The 19,999-nt window shown below is 44.2% G+C and overlaps 1 protein-coding gene across 2 annotated transcripts in view; it reads right to left on the reverse strand.

The window, feature by feature from the left end:
- KSR1 (kinase suppressor of ras 1) overlaps nt 1–19,999 on the reverse strand; it is a 170,394-nt gene that overhangs the window by 62,420 nt on the left and 87,975 nt on the right. The window lies entirely within an intron of this gene.

The following is a 19,999-nucleotide window of genomic DNA, read 5'->3' on the forward strand; positions in this document are numbered from 1 at the left end:
CTCTCCCTCCCTCTCTCTCTCTCTCTCTTTAAAACAAGAATAAAGGAAGAAGACATGGCTTTTGCTGCTCAATGGCCCAGTCACTTCGGGCTTTCGGGCAATGACGAAGCAGAAGCGGGAAAGGCTGGCCCAGGTTCATGCACCATCAACCCTACGCTTCTCCCCCTTGCAAGCAAAAGAGCGACATTGTGCGCTGACCTTTGCCGGAATCGCAGCGTTGCCAAAACTTTCCACCCAGCATCGCAAATAGCTAGACGAGCCTGTTAAAGCCAGCTTGCAGGAGCACATGCCAACGCTTTAAAGAGGCTTGCTTGGGGCACGCCTGGCTGGATGGCATGGGATGGGTGTTGTGCTCCAACGCAGCTGGAAGGAACAAAATTAGGGGAAGCAGATTTCAATCAGCCCAATAAAACTGGAGCGGGGAGGGAACTTTCAGTAATCTAGGACGGAAGCTGGGCTAGGGATTGATTTCCACCCTCCCGAAATCAGAAGAATAATAATAATTGGAATATCTGCAGGAAATAACGTTTGCCTGCAGGCAAGTACTGGGAGAGAACACAACAGGCAAAGTTAACAGAAAATATAGAAGCTTAAATGCTTGGCGACTTTAGAATTCAAACACAGCTGCCACACAAGACCCCAGACTTAACAAGCGTCAGTAAGATTTTTTTAAAAAAAAATCTGGATAATGGATGCTGTAATACCTGGAGACATCAGAAAGATAGCAACCATTCTAATAGGTGTCTTGGATGCCGTTCGAAAACATCCGCAGCACCACTTGAATACCATCTGTATTGACAAAATCGCCCTCGATTAATTACGAAAGGCAGCTTTACTTGGAACAGCTTACATCCTGTGACAATATATCTTAGACACCATCAAACGTCAACACCTGCCTATCTTGTGTCCTTGCGAAGGACTCAATAGGTAGACAAAAATGCCATGTCATCTAAACATCTGGCTCTGCGACAAACCATAATTATAGCGTAACCCAGGGGTGAAATGCTCCCGGTTCGGGCGATCCGTTAGCGATTGTGGCAGGTGGTTCGGAGAACCGGTAGCGATGGCAACGCGAGGCTCCACCCACTCACCCGGGTGTCATTACTTCCTGCTTTTAAAAAAAAGGCTCTGACGATTGCGCGCCACAGCTGTGATCGTCAGAGCCTTTTTTTTTTTACCTTTTGAAAGCATTTTTTAACAACCTATTCGGGCGAATAGGTTGTAAAAAAATGCTTTTAAAAGTATTTTAAAAAAGGCTCTGACGATCACGAGACACAGCTGATCACACACACCCCACGCGCGTTGTTCTACTTACCTTCCCAAGCCTCCTTTTGGTGTGCACTGCGCATGCGCCTGTGTGCCCGCACCTCGCATTTGGTGCGTGGTATGCACTGCGCATGCGCATGTACAGTATGCATTTGGCACGCAGCGCGCAGCCAACAAACCGGTAGTAAAACGGTTCAGATTTCACCACTGGGGTAACCTATAGGTTAGATTCACAGTCAAAAACTGGGGGAAACATAATAATTCAAGTCCAAGGAGTAAGAATTATTGGTAGCATCTGAGGCAGTTCCAAGCAAGCTATTAAAAAATAAAAAATAGAGCATTTAGGTCCAACAAATTTAAAGTGTCCAAACATCAAGAGAGTTCTATAGATATTGCTCCAAAAACTCCAATCATGATTAATATAACGGCAAATTTCTTTTTCTATAAGTATTTGATTCCGATTTGCAAGTCATGGCATTTTGTAAATTTTTTTGGATTGCTTTTCCTAAGTCCTAGCATCACTTGGTATAGTAACAACAATAAATCAAACTTTCTTGTTTTCAAAGACTGTTAAGAAAATTATTATTAATAATTATTATCACTTACATAGGATCTGACTCCCAACAACTCTAATGGTAGAGGGTCACACGAAAACGAAAATAGATTTAATTGAAACTGGCTTTTAAACATAATTCAGATCAATGCATTAATAAGATTACTCTCCGAAAGCAGGCACTTATTATTATTTAATAGTCTCTCCTCCGGCCCACTATAATTACAATTTCACAAGGTCCCTGGGAAATCTTGAGGAGCTTCAGATGTACATCTTAGTACTAAATGTCTATGGAGATTCTCAGTCATCCAGGTGGTTGTCCCAAAGGTGCTTTTTCAAAAGGCAACTGGACTTTGTTTTTTCCTTGAAGATGTTTTGCTTCTCATTCAAGAAGCTTCTTCAAGTTCTCCAGAACTGAACTTCTCCAGAACTGAAGAAGCTTCTTGGATGAGGAGCGAAATGTCTTCAAGTAAAAACAAAGTCCAGTGGCCTTTTGAAAAAGTACCTTAGCTCCAAGTTATTATTCCCTCCAACTCCCTACACACAGTCACTCATGCCCTCGTTACCTCCCGCCTGGACTATTGTAACGCTCTCTACATGGGGCTCCCCTTGAGGAGCACCCGGAGGCTCCAACTGGCGCAGAGTGCGGCCGCGCGGGTGGTTATGGGAGCAACATAGCGCTCCCATGTGACACCTCTCCTGCGCGAGCTGCACTGGCTCCCGGTGGTCTTCCGGGTGCGCTTCAAGGTTTTGGTTACCACCTTTAGAGTGCTCCATGGCTTAGGACCTGGCTACTTACGGGACCGCCTACTACCACAAACAGCCTCCCACCGGCCGGTACGCTCTCATAGAGAGGGGCTCCTCCAGGTACTGTCAGCCAAACAATGTCGACTGGCGGCCCCTAGGGGGAGGACCTTCTCTGTGGGGGCACCTACTATCTGGAACGAGCTCCCCCCGGAGATACGGAGGATCCTGGATCTGCGCACTTTCCGCCGTGCTTTGAAGACACTTCTATTCCAGCAGGCCGGCCTGGCCTAATTTTTTCCCCTTTTTTAAAATTTTTAAACTCAAATTTTAATTCGTTTTAAATTATTGGGAGTTTTAAATTGTCTCGGGCAAAAATTATTTAATTGGGTTTTAATCATGTTTTAACTTTGTATTTATGTGTTTTATTTCGTGCCTGTTCACCGCCCTGAGTCCTTCGGGAGTAGGGCGGTATACAAATTTAATAAAATGAAATGAAATGAAATGAAAACTCGAGAACCAATCTGTGAGAGGGAGAGAAGGTCTTTCCATAGGCCAACTACCTAACCAACTACGGTAATAAATCCAAAGTACAGAGGGGATTCAAACCGAGAGCATCCAGATTCGTGACTCCATCTCACAAGCACCGAGCTGCATCAGCTGTCAAAACACAGGCCTTGCCTTAATACATGGAAGCCTATGGCGGGAGTCTGGAAAGGAAAAGGGCCGTGTGCAGCCCAAAAGCATGCCAGGGAGGGTTAGATAACTGAGAGCAGGCCGAGATCCAAGTCACGAAGCCAAGGAGCTGCAGCGTGTGCTAGAAATCTGTTCTAACACCAGATGATGCAAGAACATGGCTTAATGTGTACTGTACTTTCACAAAACAACAGCTTTTTGCTTCTAGAAGGGAGGTGGGATCCCCCTCCCCTTTTCTTTCCTCCTCTTCCCTGAACAAAAAAAAAAAAAAAAAAAAGCAAGCCAGAAGGCATAGAACTGGAATTATCCACCCTAAGCAACATCAATGCTCCAAAGCCGTATTTCTCAACCCTAGCAACTTTTAAGATGTGTGGGCTTCAATTCCCAGAATTCCCCAGCCAGCATTCTTGGTTGAGAAACAATGGCTTATACAGAGGTGGCCTTCACATAATTTAACAATTGGTTCGCCCAGACTTGAACATGTAAGAGCGTGCGCTTGCTCGCTTTGCGCGTGTGTCTTGCGCAAATGCGCACGGCATCAAAACCACAGCGATTGTATAGGACGAGATAGCTTCGCTTGCGCGCACGCCTTGCGCACATGCACGTTGCATCAAAAACACGGTGATTGTATAAGATGGGATAGCGCCAGGACGCCACTGGCCGTAACTACCAGTTCGTCTGAACTGGTTCGAACCGGCTGAATCCCACCCCTGTCCTTATAGGCTGGAAGGATGATGATGATCATGACCAGTGAAGGTTACGACAGATCCCCCCCAAAAAGTATTTACAACCTTATTCTGAGTTCTAATGGCCCCCAATCACGTGACTGCATTTTGGGCACTTGGTATTTACAGCTGTTTGCAGCATCCCGCAATCCCATGACTGCGATTTATGACATTTTTGTCAAAAACTGTATTTCACCGTCTTCCCACCAAACCAGAAGATTTCCCCCTCTTGTCAACCTGATGCAAGCATGTGTAAGATATGTCAGTTTCTAGATATCAAAGGCAAACTGCAACACGGCTCTGAAGTGGTTTGAAAGTGGCACCTGAAAAGAGAGAAAGCTTGTTTTGCCACAAGCACACATTTATCTAGGCCAGCACTAAACAGGCAGCACCTACAGAGAAAAGGTGACATGCCTTTAAAAGGGATTGAAAGAATATTAAAAAGACTGGCATGGTTGCATTTTTTATCACCAGAGCCAAGTATACCCTTGAAAGCTGGCTGGTAAATCCATGCACAGTGGAGGTACTGAAACGGACAGACTGAAAACAGAAAAAATAGTTTGGAAGAATTGACTAAAAAGTTTTATCTGCCTCTTCCATAAACATACACTTATTTATTTACCTGATGAAGCAAGTTGAGTTAAGAAACAGTAACTGGCCCAAAGTCACCCCGTTAAGGTAAAGGTAAAGGTTCCCCTAGCACAGATGTGCTAGTCATTCCTGACTTTAGGGGATGGTGCTCATCTCCGTTTCAAAGCCCAAGAGCCAGCGCTGTCCAAAGATGTCTCCGTGGTCATGTGGCCGGCATGACTAAATGCCAAAGACGCACGGAACGCTGTTACCTTCCCACCAAAGGTGGTCCCTATTTTTCTACTTGCATTTTTTATGTGCTTTTGAACTGCTAGGTTGGCAGAAGGTGGGACAAGTAACGGGAGCTCACCCCTTAACGCAGCACTAGGGATTCGAACTGCTGAAGGGGTATGCAAAACATTTCACTACAAAACAGTTACAGTTCAGACGTTTGCTAAACAGCACATTTCACGTGGAAAGTGGGGTGTTTTGAGAATTTTTGTCAGAGCTTTGAGCTAGACAAAAAGCTGTCTTAGGTTTGAAGTTTGCTGTGTTTGAAACACATCACTTTGTGGCAGGGCCGGATTTAGATGAAAAGAGGCCCTAGGCTATTCCACTTATGAGGCCCTTTCACCTATAGTGAAAGTGTAATTTTAATTTTGCTAACAATTTGAATGTAGGCCCCTCTTGATCTTGAGGCCCTAGGCTGAAGCCTAGTTAGCCTATAGGAAAATCCGGCCCTGCTTTGTGGTCTTAAACTTGAAACAGTTTTTTTTTTAATGAATTTGGGGTTACTGCCCATCATTTCCATGGCTGAAAGTAGATGTCTTCGAGATTATCGAAGTAGATTATCTTCGAGACCGCCTTCTGCTGCATAGCTCCCAGCGACTGGTAAGATCCCACAGAGTTGGTCTCCGGGTCCCGTCAGCTAAACAATGTTGGCTGGCGGGCCCGCGGGGGAGGGCCTTCTATGTGGCTGCCCCAGCTCTCTGGAACCAGTTACTTCCTGAGGTCCAGAGCATCCCCACTCTATTAGCCTTCCGAAAAGCGGTGAAGACCTGGCTTTTCCGGCAGGCCTGGGGCCGTTGATCTTGTTCTTGTGATCTGGTGAGATCCGGCCATGAATGGCGTGAATGAGTTTTTAATGTTTTTATTGTTTTTAATTTTTAAATGTTTTTTTATAATGATTTTTTAAAATGTATTGTGAGCCGCCCTGAGTCTTCGGAGAGGGACGGCATATAAATTGAATTAATCAAATTAAATTAAATTAAATTAAATTAAATTAAATGTGACCTTGATTTTGCCTGCCCTAATACATCACTAAGGGCTGCATAACACTGCAGAATAATATGCTCTATCCAGTGGTGGGATTCAAATTTTTTTACTACTGGTTCTGTGGGCGTGGCTTGGTGGGTGTGGCATGGCTTGGTGGGCATGCCAGGGGAAAGATACTGCAAAATCTCCATTCCCTCCCCACTCTAGGGGAAGGTTACTGCAAAATCCCCATTTCCTCCCAATCAGCTGGGACTCGGGAGGCAGAGAATAGATGGGGGCGGGGCCAGTCAGAGGTGATATTTACCAGTTCTCTGAACTACTCAAAATTTCCGCTACCGGTTCTCCAGAACTGGTCAGAACCTGCTGAATACCACCTTTTGCCCTATCACCCTATTCCTCTCCTTGGTGATATCCAAAAGCTAAGCAAAGAGGAACCTGGTTATAGTTTCTGGATGGGAGACCACCAAAACATCTCCAGGCACTTGGTCAATGTTTCTTAAACTTGGCAACTCTTAAGATATGTGAACTTCAAATCCCAGAATTTCCAGGCCAGCCATATATCAAAACCTCAGAAAAATAATTTCCATTTTATGGCCAAGAAAAGTGTATGGACAAGACCATGAAAACATCAGAAGCTAAGCTCAACTCAAAGGGGACTTGATAGATGACATTGGATGACAGTCACACCCATAAAACCACACAATTAGCTGTCAATCAATGAAATTAAAAAGTGGCACGAGGCTGGAAAAGTCATGGGGGAGAAGGAGGAGAAGGAAGAAGAAGAAGGAGAAGGAGAAGGAGAAGGAGAGGAAGAAGAAGCTGTGAAAAAAAGTCATGTCACTATTTTCAGCACCGTTGTAACTTTGATCACTAAAAGAACTGTTGTTAAGTAGAGGACTACTTGTATTAAGTTTGCCATATAGCTATTTATAAAAATAATAAAGCAGGATATAATTCAAATAAATAAAAAATGGAGCGAGAAACTGCACCAGGAAACTAAAATCAGGGATTGAAAAAAAATCACTAAAATTGTTTTTTAAAAATGTCTAGACAAGATTAAAAATAAAACACAATCACAGAAAAATATCAAAAATTGTTTTGGGTAGGAGATTACCATGAAAACAATCATTTTCTTTAGCCGGAGAACATGTTCCAATCTGCTCAATTGCCATTTTCCTGAAGTGCTGGACAATTCTTGCCTTTACCAGCTTAATTGTATGTGTTTTCCGGGGAAGAGGAGAAATGTAATGCAAACATCTGGAACATTCCAGTTCAAGGAACATTGATTAGTTTGTTCATTAACATAATTATGCATGCTGAAAAACTGGCAATCTCTGCATTTCATGTGCTATCTTCTCACATAATCGGTTGCCAGAACTGGATCCTGGAACATGTTGTTAATGCTTGCCAATGGGCTGGCTTGCATCCAGAATCTTAAAAAGACCTGCTGTCAGTTTGCAGAGGAGGTTGGGAGTACAGTAAGAACAGTGGTGGGTTGCTACCAGTTTGCCCCAGTTTGGGCAAACTGGTAGCGGCGGGGGCAGGCTCCGTCCACCCACCTGGACATCATCAAAAATGCTCTGCGCCCGCACAGACGCTTCTGTGCATGCGCAAAAGCGCCGCACACCTGCAAAGTGAGCACGCGTGCCCGCGCGCTCCCAATAGCAAACCAGTAGCGAAGAAAATTGAAACCCACTACTGAGTAAGAGCCAATGAGAATAGTTGATTTTTACTCACTCCTGCATCTATACCCATGATGGCGAACCTATGGCACGCATGCCACAGGTGGCATGCGTAGCCATATCACTGGGCACGCAAGCTCAGCTCCAGTGTGCACGGGCCGGCCAGCTGATTTTCGGGTCTTCTGAGCCCACCAGAAGTAGGGAAACCGGCTGTTTCCTACCTCCGGAGGGCCTGGGGACGGGTGTGGAAGGCCTGTCTTTGTCTCTCACCTGGCTCCAGGATCTCTCTAGGAGTCTGGGGAGGGTGAAAACAGCCTTCCCCACCCCCCGAAGGTCCTCCAGAGGCCAAAAACGGCCCGTTTGACAACTTCCAGTGGGACCGGAAGGACCGTTTTTTGCTGTCCCCAGCCTCCAGGGCCTCTCTAGGAGTCTGGGGAGGGCAAAAACAGCCTTCCCCTCCTCCGGAGGCTGAAAATGGCTCGTTTGACAACTTCCGGTGGGGCCAGAAGTTGTCAAATGGGCCGTTTTCGGCCTCCGGGGGACCTCCGGTGGAGGAGGCCGTTTTTACTCTCCCCAGACTCCTAGAGAGGCCCTGGAGCCAGGTGAGAAAAAAAAACAGGCCTACCGGGCCTTTGTGTGCCAGGAGTGGGGGGAGCTGCACGCGTATGCGTGGGGACGAGGCACATAGAATTATGGGTGTGGGCACGCGCACGTGCGCCCCCCCGCCCCCCCTTCTTGGCACGCAATGGCAAAAAGGTTAGCCATCACTGATCTATACTTATTAAAAGCTTTCAGTGTGCATCTTTTTGTTTTGAAACCAAAACCTCAGGCAACAATGCCAGCCCAGATCTAGGGATCTCGACAGTTTTCCTGGTGAAAATCTCCTTTCATTGTTGTTTGGTCTAACATCATGTTTTAATAGGGATATACAGCATGGGTCATAATAATGAATTTTTTTTGGGAGTGGGGAGAGATAAAAAAAAAATGATTGAACTGCTAGGGCTTCTGAGCAACCCAGAAAGAGTCTGGTTCCTTAATCAACACTAGGCTGGATCCTTGTTGAGAAATGCATAAAGAATTTTACAATTGCTGCTTAAGTATCAAAGGTCAGAATTCAGGCGAAGCAGAACCCCAGGACACCTGTCAGCCCAAGAGGAATGCATCCCTCACACACATACACACAAACACACACAAATGCAATATTCTAGCTCAAGCAAGCTATTATTAGCAAACAAGATCAGTGCCAACTTTGGGAGATGCGTAGAAGCCTCGTTCTTATTAAACCTTGTGCCTGGGCTGGGCTGCCCCAGCTAGTAACTGGGGGAAGCCCAGAGGTCTGAAAGAATCTCATACAAATATGTTCCCTGAATCTAGAAAGCTAGCATATCAAGGACAGAGAGTAATTCTGGCAAAGACTTAACCCTTGCTAAATTATTCCAAATGGAGGCTGGTTGGCTTAGAAAACTCCTAAGCTAAGAAAACCTATATTGAGAACCCTTGTAAATTAAGGAAGGAGGAAAATGCAAATGAACAGCAATCCTGATACTTGCTTTTCTAAATTCAAGACTGCTTTTTTGGTTCCTTACTCTTTTTAAATTCGATGGGTCATTCAATTCAAAAGTTCCCCTCCTGTCTAAGCCATCCAAGTTTCATCACAGGAATTTTAGAATACCAGAATGGAAAGTAAGGGAAAGATTTAAACACAGCCAATGTGATTATATTTAGATTTTCCTAGTGACTTTAATTTGGCAGGCTGACAGGGGAATTCTGGGAACTGAAGTCCATACAGCTTAAAATTGCCAAGACTGAAATAGACACGTGGCCTGATGAATTTACCATGTAAATGTAAATCTATAATGCCGAAGGAAAATCCCACACTGGGAATCATTAGGAATAGATCTACCAATATCAAATCGCCACTATAAGACAGTGCATCCATGTTTGAAAGTTCTATAAAGTTTAACTCAATGTATCTCAAAAAGAATTTGGTGTGTGTTTCAAAAGAAAGAGAAATCGGGTAAGGATTTCAGCAAAAACTGTATTTCTATAATCTGAAGGATATTTTAATATCCTTTAACTCAGTGGTGGGTTTCAAAAAAATTTACCACCGGTTCTGTGGGTGTGGCTTGGTGGATGAGGCATGGCTTGGTGGGCGTGGTTTGGTGGGCATGGCAGGGGAAGGATACTGTAAAATCTCCATTCCCACTCCACTCCAAGGGAAGGATACTGTAAAATCTCCATTCCCTCCCCAATCCAGGGGAAGGTTACTGCAAAATCCCCATTTCCTCCCGATCAGCTGGAACTCGGGAGGCAGAGAATAGATGGGGGCGGGGCCAGTCAGAGGTGGTATTTATTGGTTCTCCGAATTACTCAAAATTTCTGCTACTGGTTCTCCAGAACTGGTCAGAACCTACTGAAACCCACCTCTGCTTAACTGGAATTCACAGTCTACTTTCTAGCAACTGGGCTTTCTACAGTCCATTCTGGGTACATTATCTTTATAAATTACTTAAAGGAGAGAATAGAAGAGACACTCATGAAATCTATGGATAATACAAAGCTGGAGGATTTTCTAACAGCTCCAAAACACAACCACAAATTTCAAAATAATCTTGAGAGGCTTTGGGCCTCATCCAACAAAACAAGATTCCATGTTGAGAAATGCAAGATCCTGCATTTAAGCAGGAAAAACCGGATGCACAGGTACAAGTTAGGCGGTAGCTAACTTACTTAGGGAGAAGAATCTGGGTATCTTGGTAGACCTTTAACCCAAGGTTAAGAGGCAGCAAAGTGCTACAATTGCCAAAAGAACCAATGCAGTTTTTGGGCTAAAGTCAACAGAGATATAATGTCAAAATCACAGGAAGTTTTAGTATCACTCTGTGCTGGAACACTGCCCAGTTGTGGTCATCAATACAAAAAGGATGCTAAGGAACAGGAAATAGTGCAGACAAGAGTGAAGAAAATTATAAGAGGCTAAGAAGTCAAATCCGATGAAGAGCTATTAAAGGTAAACAGAAGGTCAATGGGAGATATGGTAGCAATCTTCTAATGCTTGAAGGGTGTCACAGGGAAGAGGGTGTGGGCTTATTTTCCAGTGCTCCCAAGGATAAGACAAGAACTAGTGGGAAGAGGGTTTTCAGAGAGAGAGAAAGAGAGAGTCAAACCTGAAATAAAGAGGAATTTCTGGATTACGAGAGCTACTAAGGTGTGGAATAGTTTGTCTTCTAAAAATCATGCGTTTCATCACTTGAGGGTTTCAAACAAAGGTTAGAGAGCCACCTGTCTGAAACGTGTTTTTCAACCTCAGCAATTTTAATAGAATAGAATAGAACTCTTTATTGGCCAAGTGTGACTGGACATACAGGGAATTTGTCTTTGGTGCATATGCTCTCAGCATACATAAAAAGACAAGAGACATTCATCAAGAATCATATCAACACTTCATGATAGTCATAGGGTACAAATAAGCAATCAAATCATATTAGGAAACAATCAATATAAATTGTAAGGATATAAGCAATAAAGTTACAGTCATACAGTCATAAATGGGAGGAGATGGGTGATAGGAACGATGAGACAACTAATAGTAATAGTAATGCAGACTTAGTGAATAGTTTGACAGTGTTGCGGGAATTATTTAGTAGAGTGATGGCGTTCGGGAAAAAACTGTTCTTGTGTCTAGTTGTTCTGGTGTGCAGTGCTCTATAGCGTCGTTTTGAGGGTAGGAGTTGAAACAGTTTATGTCCAGGATGCGAGGGGTTTGTAAATATTTTCACAGCCCTCTTTTTGACTCGTGCAGTATACAGGTCCTCTATGGAAGGCAGGTTGGTAGCCATTGTTTTTTCTGCAGTTCTAATTATCCTCTGAAGTCTGTGTCTGTCTTGTTGAGTTGCAGAACCAAACCAGATAGTTATAGAGGTGCAGATGACAGACTCGATAATTCCTCTGTAGAACTGGATCAGCAGCTCCTTGGGCAGTTTGAGCTTCCTGAGTTGGCGCAGAAAGAACATTCTTTGTTGTGCTTTTTTTGATGACGTTTTTGATGTTAGCTGTCCATTTTAGGTCTTGAGCTATGATAGAACCTAGAAATTTGAAGGTCCCTACTGTCAATACTGTGCTGTCTAGTATTGTAAGAGGTGGTAGTATGGGAGGGTTTCTCCTAAAGTCTACCATCATTTCTATGGTTTTAAGTGTGTTCAGTTCCAGATTGTTCCAGTCGCACCACGAAGCTAGTTGTTCAACCTCCCATCTGTATGCGGATTCATCGTTATCTCGAATGAGACCAATCACTGTTGCAAAAGATATACCACATATATATTTCAACTCCTAGAATTCCCCAGCCAGCAATGGTTGGGCCAATTTTGGAAGTTGAAGTTCACATAATTTAAAGTTGCTCAGATTAACAAATACTGGTGAAGGGTCCTCCCTGGGCAGCAGGCTAGACTAAAAGACCATTAATGTCTTTTCCTAGATTCTATTATCTTAGCTACTATGCCAAATTGGCTTTAGATAAGAAATGTTAACATCGTTCTTTAATCTATGCAGAACAATGAACATTCAAGTCTTGAGTTTGGTTTGCGTCTTTAAAATAAATTGTAACATTGAGCTGACTAATTTGGGAAATTCTGTGTAAATCACTACAAGTAATCCTCAATTTATGACCCTAATGAAGCTTGGCCATTACAGTTATAAGTCATGATGGTCGTAAATTGGATCCCTCATATCATGAGTGAGTGTTTTGCAGCACTCATTAAGTGAACACCGCAATAGTTAAGCCATGTTTGCCATGGGCCAGTTTTGCTAAAAATCGTTTCAACAAAACTGTTATAAAATGCAGTCATGTGACTGTGGTATGCTGTGAGCTGCCATCAACCGTTTTCAGTAAAGTTACATAAAGTTGTAACTTCAAACAGTCGCAAAGCAACCAGTCATAAGTCGAGGACTCTCTGTAATCAACATAGATGGATTTGCCCAGCCAGCTAGGAAAAAATGGGACTGCTTGGTTTCTGGCATGGGATGCCAACACAGCCATTATCCAGCCTTACAATTTCTTAGTTTTGTGTTTGTAGAGCAGAGCACGCTAGCACTGAAACTTCTCAAAAAGAAAGTTCAAAAGTACAAACCTATCTAAAAATGAAACTTTTTTCTTGAAGTGGTTCCCCTGCTTCAGAAATAGAGAGGATTGCTTGCAGTTGTCTAACTGTACGAGCAAAGTTACAGCAAAGGTGTCCCTAAATCTCATATCCTAGGAGCGAACACAGTGGTGGGTTTCAAATTTTTTTACTACCGGTTCTGTGGGCGTGGCTTGGTGGGCGTGGCATGGCTTGGTGGGCATGGCAGGGGAAGGATACTGTAAAATCTCCATTCCCACCCCACTCCAGGGGAAGGATACTGTAAAATCTCCATTCCCTCCCCAATCCAGGGGAAGGTTACTGTAAAATCTCCATTCCCTCCCCAATCCAGGGGAAGGTTACTGTAAAATCTCCATTCCCTCCCCAATCCAGGGGAAGGATATTGTAAAATCTCCATTCCCTCCCCAATCCAGGGGAAGGATATTGTAAAATCTCCATTCCCTCCCCAATCCAGGGGAAGGATATTGCAAAATCCCCATTTCCTCCTGATCTGCTAGGACTTGGGAGAATAGATGAGGGCGGGGCCAGCTTTGCTGGCTGGGGAATTCTGGGAATTGAAGTCCACACATCTTAAAGTCGCCAAGGTTGAAAAACACTGAAGTAAATAAAGCAAGATCTAAACCTCACTTCTCAAATATAATAAGAAGGCAACTGTTTCCAGCCTTCGGAGGGTCTCCGGGGGGTGGGGAAGGCTGTTTTTGCCCTCCTCAGGCTCCTAGAAAGCCTCTGGAGAATGGGGAGGGCAAAAACGGGCCTACCGGGCCCACCATGCCATCACATTCCAATAGCGCGGAGAAGCATGGGGGCTTGCGTGCGCATGCGTGTGGGGGCAGGGCGCACAGAATTATGGGTCGCACACACGCGTGCGACCATCCTGCACTCCCTCAGCTTTTGGCACGTGATGGCAAAAAGGTTAGCCATCACTGGACTAGCAGACCTCCAAGATCCCTTCCAACTCTGTTATTCTGTTAAATATTTTTGACACCTGCCATTCCCCCCAATTATTTCATTGCTCCAAGCCATTGCAATTTCCCCAATGAATCCAGCTCTCAAATACCAAAAACGAAAGGGAAAAAATATAGAAGGGTTGACTTGCTCAAACATGCCTTGAAAGATAAGGAGTCGTTTTAACTATTTGGAACGCATCCCAACACAAACACCAGCAGGTATACAAACACACAGAACAACAATAACAAACATATTCAGGGAAGGATCTGATGGGGCATAGGGAGATAAAATAACCCACATTATTTTCCTGCATTACTTGCTTCCTTGCTCAATCTTGTTTTGTTAATCAAAATCTCAGCAGAGGGTTTGCCAAGGATGGAGTTTCGGGTAAAAAGGTAAAGGTTCCCTTCGCACATATGTGCTAGCCGTTCCCGACTCTAGGGGGCGGTGCTCATCTCCATTTCAAAGCCGAAGAGCCAGCACTGTCCGAAGACGTCTCCGTGGTCTTGTGGCCAGCATGACTAAATGCCAAAGGCGCACGGAATGCTGTTACCTTCCCACCAAAGGTGGTCCCTATTTTTCTACTTGCATTTTTTACGTGCTTTTGAACTGCTAGGTTGGCAAGAAGCTGGGACAAGTAATGGGAGCTCACCTCGTTACGCGGCACTAGGGATTCGAACCGCTGAACTGCCGACCTTTCGATCGACAGGCTCAGCATCTTAGCCACTGAACCACCGGGTAAAGCTGTGTTATAAAATAAGCAGCTCTGAAGGAAAAAAAGAGATCAGTTTTACCATCTAAAGAACTTCTCCCCGCTCCCCACCCAATTCCTCGAGTCTAAAATTAGCTAATTGTGCCACTGAGTCTATAGCACTTGATTTGCTCCAAGGGTGTATTTAACGCTTCACAAGTATGAATAGAACTCGCTTAGGGGGGAAAATATGCCCTTTTCCCAACTGATAAGCCCAGTTAGAGAACGGCAGGCTAATTACAAAACACTTAAGACTGGACCTATTAGTAGATGGTTTATTAGTGATTTATTTTTACAGATAGTTCTCCAATTACCATCACAGTTGGGACCATAGCTAAGCCAAGTACAGGTAGTCCTCGGCTTGCAACAGTTCATTCAGTGAACGTTTGAAGTTACAACAGCACTGAAAAAAGTGACTTATGACCGTTTCCCGCAGTTACCACCTTTGCAGCATCCCCATGATCATGTGATCAAAATTCGGATGCTTGGCAACTGACTCATATTTATGACCGTTGCTGTGTCCCGAGGTCATGTGATCCCCTTTTGCGACCTTCTGACAAGCAAAGGCAATGGGGAAGTCAGATTCACTTAACAACCGTGCTACTAATTTAACAACTGCAGAGATTCACTTAACGACTGTGGCAAGAAAGATTGTAAAATGGGGCATAACTCATTTAATAAATTTCTCACTCAGCAACATACATTTTAGGCTCAACTGTGGTCGTTAAGTCGAGGACTCCTGCAGTTGTTAAGTGAGTCGAGCCCGATTTTCTGAATTTTTTTTGCCATGGTTGTTGAGTGAATCTCTGCAGTTGTTAAGTGAAATATGAAGTCACTAAATGAATCCGGATTCCCCCATTGATTTTGCTTGTTGATTGTGAAGTGCCAAAATTTTGATCACATGACCATGGGGAAGCTACTTATGAGGGCCAATTGTAAGTAATTTACCAATCGTAAGTTTTCAATGCAGCTGTAATGCAACTTCTAATCAGTGGTGGGTTACTCCCGGTTTGGCCCGGTTCCGCTGAGCCGGTAGTGGTGACGATATGACATCACCGAACTGGTTCTGCCCCCCCCCCCCGCGTTATTCTTACCTTTTATTTGGCCCCACCCCCAATCTATTGCTGCCTCCTGAGTCCCAGCTGATCGGCTAGAGAAGGAAAAAAACTGTTTAAACTCTTGCTGCGGGGCTTCAAAGGGCCGCCCTACAGCTGATCAGTGGTAAAAGGCAGTTTGGTGGTAGACCGGTGCCTGCAAAAACAAATGAGTAGACCGGTACAGTTCTGCAAGCAGTTAAAAGCCTGGTAGACCAGTACCTCTGCTAAATCCTAAAGAATTGTCACATGACCATCAAGCCACGCCCAAAAAATAAGTCACACCCACAGAACTGGTAGTAAAAACTTTTACAACCCACCCCTGCTTCTAATGTTTGCTGAACAAACGGTAAGTCAAGGACTACCTACAATAGTAGATGATTTGACAGTATGGAGAGAGATCAATAGGAGATTCCAAGCTGTAAACCCGACTAGAAAGTCAAAAAACCATCCAAGAAGGAGTCAGTGTCAAGCACTACTGTGCTGCTGGCTAAAAAATACCAATAGTCTTCAATTTATGACTGATCACTTAGCAACCATTTGAAGTTATGATGGATATCCCACATCTGCTTACAACCCGATTTTGAAGTAATGACAGGTGCTTCATCTCCCATGGTCACATGATCAAAGTTCAGATGCTTGGCAACTGGTTCATATTTACGACGGTCGCAGTGTCCCAGAGTCATGTGATCCCCTTTTGCAACCTTCTGACAAGCAAAGTCAAAGGGGAGGTCAGATTCACTGAACAACCATATTACTCATGTTTCCCTTTTTGTGATCTTCTGACAAGCAAAGGCAACGGGGAAGCCAGATTCATTTAGCAACTGTGTTAAACAACTGCAGCGATTCACTTAGCAACAGTGGCAAGAAAGGTTGTAAAATGGGGCAAAACTCACTTAACAACAGTGTCACTTAGCAACAGAAAATTTTGCAGGCTCTGTTAACAACTTGCTGAGGGAAAAGCCAGTTTTAATAGCCTTCCGGAAGGTCAGCAGGTTGTCCACAACAATCCTGTGAGGTAGACAAAACTCAGGAGAGAGCAGGTATTGCATCTGTGGGCCAGCTCCCTCTTATTTTGTCCCTCAAACTATCTTATGAAGTAAGCTGACCTGAGAGAAACTGATCCAAAATCCCCAAGAATGAGCTCGGCTTTTCTAAATTCTTGGCTATGTATTTTTAAAAAAACCCTAGCAGTTAGCTCGCAACTCATGTCTCCTGAAGAAAAGAAACGAAGGTTCCTCTGTGGTAGTGAGAGGATTTCTATTAAATTATTGCAATAAATTGAATTAAAACCCAATCCTAATCCCGCTATACAGTGCTTTATTCACACCCCATTTGGAATACTGTGTCTAGTTCTGGAGACCTCACTTTAAAAAAGATACTGATAAGGTGGAGCCCAGAGATGGGCAACAAAATAGTTCAAGATCTGAGGGACAAAGCATGTCAGGAGAGTTTGGAGGAATTGAATATATACAGCCTGGAGGACAATACATATTGGACATTGGACTGGTTGTCCAATCTCTTCTTAAAAATCTCCAGCAATGGAGCACCCACAACTTCAGAAGCAAGCTGTTCCACTGAATAATTGTTCTAATTGTATAGAATAGAATAGAATAGAATAGAATAGAATAGAATAGAATAGAATAGAATAGAATAGAATAGAATAGAATAGAATAGAAGAACGGAACGGAACGGAACGGAACGGAACGGAACAGAACGGAACAGAACAGAACGGAATGGAACAAAAGAGTTTGTTGGAAGGGACCTTGGAGACCTTCTAGTCCAGGGGTCTCCAACCTTGGCAACTTTAAGACTTGTGGACTTCAACTCCCAGAATTCCCCAGCCAGCTTTGCTGTTGAAGTCCACAAGTCTTAAAGTTGCCAAGGTTGGAGATCCCTGTTCTAATCCAAGCCCCTGTTTAGGTAGGAAACCCTATACCATTTCAGACAAATGGTTACCCAATCTCTTCTTAAAAACTTCCAGTTTTGGGGCATTCACAACTTCTGGAGGCAAGTTGTTCCACTGATGAATTGTTCTAACTGTCAGGAAATTTCTCCTTAATTCTAAGTTGCTTCTCTCCTTGATTAGTTTCCACCCATTGCTTCTTGTCCTACCCTCAGGTTCTTTGGACAATATCTTGACTCCCTCTTCTCTGTGGCAGCCCCGGAGATATTGGGACACTGCTATCATGTCTCCCCTAATCTTTCTTTTCATTAAACGAGACATACCCAGTTCCTGCCAACGTTCTTCATATGTTTTAGCCCCCGGCCCCCTAACAGCAATAGTGATATAGCTATACACTGTATACTATTAGACTTATACACTGCTTCTCATCTTACTTCACAGAAATGACTTAACAGAAAGAGTAGCAGAAGGTTGGAACCAACTTCCAGCAGAGGTAATGGGTCAATCATTGGTAAATGAGTTTAAACATACTAGAGATAAACACATGGCCATCATCCAACAAAATTTTTTTAAAAGTAAAATAAAGAAATAGTTATAAAACAAACTCGAAGGGCAGACCTGATGAACCACTAAAGTATCTGCTATCAGTTTTCAATGTTTCTATGTTTCTGTCTTCTTGCTGCCAGTCCACCACCTTCACTCTGCTCACAGAGAGCCAGATTGATAGATGGATGAACAGATTTTGGTGGTTTCACCTACCTCAAGAACCGCGACATCAGGGCAGAGGAGGTCTCTCACACTCCGCAGCATAACTGGCTGCGTGTCCTTCCTGCTCGCAGGAACTTTCCCAGTGGCCCAGTTCCATAAACACTCCATTGTTCACACGGCAATCTCTCCCGCCGAACTAAAGGATCTGACAGCCAGTCATTAGCCTGGCTTTAAATATAGGCTTTCCAGATTTAAAATGGAAGGAAAGAAAGAAAGAACCAAGGTAAGAAAGCAAGCCACTGTTTGAACAGAGCAGAGTTTTCCCACCCCTGAAACCAGAAGCCGCTTGGAAAACATCGGCCTTTGGAAAGACAAGCCACTCTGGGATCTTGTGGAGTCAGCAGATATTTTAAATTGTAGTCGACGGGCTATTTATGAAAAAAAAAGGGGGGGAGGAGGGTCTCGGGGCTTTCCAACCTGTCTGGAAGATTTATTTTTGGAATTGGCTGAGCAGAAAGGGACACAAAACAGCATCCCAGCGCTGGGAAAATCTAAAGGCAGAGAAAACGAGGAAAAAGGGGCTAATGGTCTGTTTGGAGAAGCCACCGGGGTGGAGTTTGTATCTTCTGATATTGATCAGATAGAAAGCAGCTCTGTTTGCACTTTTCCCAGCTGTTTCTTTGACGGTGATGTTGTTATTCGTTCAATCGAGTCTGACTCTTGGCGCTTCTAAGTCTCTCCACATCTGTCAATCTTGCACTACTTCTTTGAGTTGATCTATTGCTTTGGCTGGTGTCAACTTCGGTGGTGTCCGGCAACCATGTTCTTAGTCCCCTTTTACCATCTTATTCTTCCAAACGTAATTGCTTTCTTCAGTGAATTCCCCCCCACATCACATGGCCAAAATAAGTGAGGGCCCCCTTCGCAATTTTGCCTTCTAATGACACGTCTGGTCTTCTGAATCTTGTCTCGGGGATATTTGCAAAAGGGTCTGCAGTGCTAGTTAAAGATCTTGGAGGTCCATAATAATCTGGGGTACAATATGCCTCAGCCCATTATACCTGACTGTTCTCTGCTGGTATGAATGACAGGCAGTGGTGGAATTCAAATAATTTAACACCCGGTTCTCTGCCCTAATGATCGGCCTGGTGGGCATGGCCATGGTAGGCATGGCCAGGGGTGTGCGACAGGCAGCATTCGGCCTCCTACACCGGCCTGGGAGCAAAAACGGGCTGCAGGGGGGAACGTGCCATCACCCCCTGCACCCCATTTTGGGCCTAGGAGGCCTCCCTGCAGCCTCCTGGGACCGAAAACGGGGGGGGGGGGTACTGCACTCCTTGTGCCCCATTTTGGGCCTAGCTAGGAGGCCTTCCTGAAACCTCCAGGGAGCAAAAACGGGCCGTGGGGGCGGCACTGCACACACACCCCACGCCCCGTTTTGGGCCTAGGAAGCTTCCCTGCACTTACCTGGGAGCCAAAATGGGGTGCATGGGGACTCCTGGAAGGGGCAGGGCAGGAAGGGGCCAGTCAGCAATTTAATTACCGGTTCGCCCAAACTGGCCCGAACCGGCTGAATCCCATCACTGATGACAGGAGTTGCAGTCTTGTTTCTCTGAAAGGCACCAGTTTATCGTGTCAGAATAAAACTGGGAAGATTTAAATCTCATCTCATCTTAAATGTCTCTAATCTCTCTCTCTGAATGCAAACAAAGAACCATGATGACTAGGTTCTGGCTCCAGACAGATGAGTGTTTCCTTTCCTTTTTTTAAAGTAGCACAATACCAAGTCATTAATATGCTGCATATGATCATCTGACTCTTTTTCCAAATGCTTCATAACAAGCTTTACAAGGAAATTGGAGATTAAAAATAATAATAATTTTTTTTTACATTTTTGAACTACCCATCATCCTCAAAGAGATATCATCCAGTGGAAGGGAGAAGGG

Source organism: Pantherophis guttatus, chromosome 1 (assembly GCF_059756535.1).
Source record: "Pantherophis guttatus breed Tessera chromosome 1, ASM5975653v1, whole genome shotgun sequence".
NCBI lineage: Eukaryota > Metazoa > Chordata > Lepidosauria > Squamata > Colubridae > Pantherophis > Pantherophis guttatus.